Here is a 3,353-nt window from a genome sequence, read left to right as displayed (position 1 = left end):
GTGGAGTTGCTTTAAATTCAAGCTGTGCACTGCACAATTTCATTTTTTCGCAATGAAAGTTTGTTTCTTTTCTCTTGTATTGCTTTTTCCGCTAACCTTTGCAAGTGCTGAAAGTAAGCAATGCATGTGTAAAAGTGGAACTTGATAGTGTATTTTGTTGTAGGTGCATGCAATGCAATTATTTCATTTGATAAAAGTCACATTGCAAGAGCAAAGTATATTGGTGAATGTGCAATCTTTCAATGTACTACAGCACAATGGAAACTGAATGAAACTGATATCAATAATGATGCTCATAACATTATCAATGCTACTAGTGGTACACTGACTATACAAGGAGTGAGGAGCAATGATACTGGAAACTATACTTGTGGTGGTTTAGGGAGCATTTTTTTAACAGTGAAAAGTAAATTGCATTATTTTGTATTTAGATTACTCCTTTTTAGTACCTGTTATTACCATTACTGGTCAGTATATGAGCCTCACTGTTGGTAGTAGTGTCAGTATTATCTGTACTACAATGCCCTCCATCCCTAACAGTGTAATAAAATGGCATTCATCATCAACCAATGGAACTTATAGTAATGAACTGGTCATTAATCCAGTGATGCTCTCTCATAATAACAACAAATTCACTTGTACAGTATCATCAAGTTTACTGGCTACAAGTTTGACAAAGAATATTACTATTAGTGTAATAGGTTAGTTGATCATAATAGTGCATATATAGTACATAGTTATTATGATTATTTTAGATACTCTTACTGTGCACTTATTACCATCTTATGGCATTGGGGATAATGTATCAATAGTGTGTACTATTAGTCTCATTAGTACTATTGGTCCTTCACTTGTAGTGAACTGGTTTAAAGATGATAATATGATAACAAATAATATTAATACGAATGCTTCATCATCAAAAATTAATAGTACCCTGACATTAACAAAAGTTTCACTAACTAATGCTGGAGTATACACTTGCAAAACATCAATTAATGAGGGGTCTAAAACTAATACATTGTCTGATTCAAAGCCCTTGTGTTTAAAAAGTACACATTTATGCTATAAATATGCCATTCATTTATAGTTTGTAGATCTAGTTCCCTTTAATGAAGACAATGATACTTTCACAGACCTATCACTGGGATATAGTGCAACAATACAGTGTGTGGATTTCTCATCGCTCGATGGAATTACCATAAGATCCATAAAATGGACTGAACCAGATGGTACTATTGTCAGTAACAATAATACATTAATACTACCTAAAGTGGTGCCATCACTTGATAACACTGACTATACCTGTACTGCTGAAGTGGACACCAACCCAATGACTTGTTTACCAGACAATAAGACAATTATCATTAATACTAAAAGTATGTGACTAATAATATTATTTCATATTTATTATACTTAGGAACGTATGTGAGTTCAATCATCATGTCTTCTCAATTATTATTCTTAGCCAATTCACCATTGAAGATTAATTGTATTATTACTCTTAATACTGCAGTTGGTCCTGGTATAGAACCCACTGTCACTTGGTATCATAATATGACTAATCTTACTCGCAATAGTCCATTAATGAATGTCAATGACACTGTATTTACTTCAAAAATAATTATTAATTTAATAAAACTCTCTGATGCTGGAGTATATCAATGTAATGCTGAGATTGATTCTAATTTAGCTACTAACAGTATAGATGTAAAAGGTAATGTATCACATTAATTACTCAAATTCTTTTAAAATGTGAACTATTATTGATTCACCTCCTTTTTTAGTACCTACTATCAAAGTTACTGGTCAATACACTAACCTCACTGTTGGTAGTAGAGCCAGTATTAACTGTACTACAATGCCCTCCATCCCTGGCAGTGAGATACAATGGGATCCACCATCATTGACTAGTGATAGTAATGTACTGGTCATTAATCCAGTGATGCTCTCTCATAATAAAGTGACATTCACTTGTGTAGTATCATCAGGTTTACTGGCTATGGATTTGACAGAGTCTATTGCTATTAGTGTAATAGGTTAGTTGATCATATTACATTAAATTTTTATTGATGTTTATTACAGATACCAGTGTCTCATCTGTTACTGTCCAATCATTATCATCTTATGCTATTGGTGATGATGTATCAATAGTGTGTACTATTAGTCTCAGTAATGCTATTGGTCCTAATGTTTCTTCACTCGTAGTGAACTGGTTTAAAGATGATAAAATGATAACAGATAATATCAATAATAATAATTATGTTTTATCATCAACATTTACTAGTACTCTGACATTAACACAGGTTTCACTAACTCATGCTGGAGAATATACTTGTAATGCATCAATTGATGGATCTAATATAGAATTGACTGATTCAAAACCTTTGTGTTTACAAGGTAGTTAATGACATCTATACTTATTACATGTATGTACTTATTATTTTATAATGCAGTTAATAAAACACTACCATTAGCAACTGAAGAACTATCACTGGGTCAGAATTATTCAATTGATTGTATCACTGGACCAGCACCTACTGGAGTATCAGTATCCTGGCTACTTACTAATGGTTCTATTTATAGTAACAGTAATACACTAATGATAGCATCAATACTACCATCACATGATGATGTGCAATATACCTGTGAAATAATGATTGAGACTAATCCTCCTTACTGTAGTACCCAATCACAGGTCATTACTTTTAGAGTGAAAAGTAAGAGTCTAGGAATAATGATTGTAATATACATTCTTATGTTGTAGCTACTTACATCAATTCAGTGACTGTATTACCTACTTCAATAGTCAGTTCCATTAACTCTTCAGTGCTACTGGCCATTAACTCTTCAGTACTACTAACCTGTACTATTACTCTTAATACTGGGATAGGTCCTGACACATCATTCATTAGTCATTACTGGTATCAGTATAGCACTGATATTAGTAATAGGAGTACACCACTGATGATTAATGGTGACAGTAAGAGTCTAGTAACAACACTGAATATTACTAATGTTCAACTCTCTGATGCTGGAGAATATGAGTGTGGAGCTAGTATTGATGGTAGTAATACTGTTATACAAAATATGACAAACATTTGTGTTCAAGGTTAGTTCATAATGAAAATTAAAATTTTAATGAATCTTTCATTTAGTTCCTGTCATAAATATTCCTTCTGATACTGATCTAAGACTAGGAGATTTAAGAGAGTATGATTGTACATTAGGTTATAATTATAATAAATTTGAAGTACATGCATCATGGCAAGAACAAACATCTGGTGAAGCATTTACAAATCCTCTCATATTAACAGTGGATCAGTCAATCAACAATACAGTGTATACTTGTAGTT

This window comes from Amphimedon queenslandica, unplaced genomic scaffold, assembly GCF_000090795.2.
Source record: "Amphimedon queenslandica unplaced genomic scaffold, v1.1 AMPQUscaffold_13421, whole genome shotgun sequence".
Classification (NCBI taxonomy): Eukaryota; Metazoa; Porifera; class Demospongiae; order Haplosclerida; family Niphatidae; genus Amphimedon; species Amphimedon queenslandica.
The sequence above is the reverse complement of the archived record's forward strand: the minus strand, read 5'-3'. Positions refer to the sequence as shown.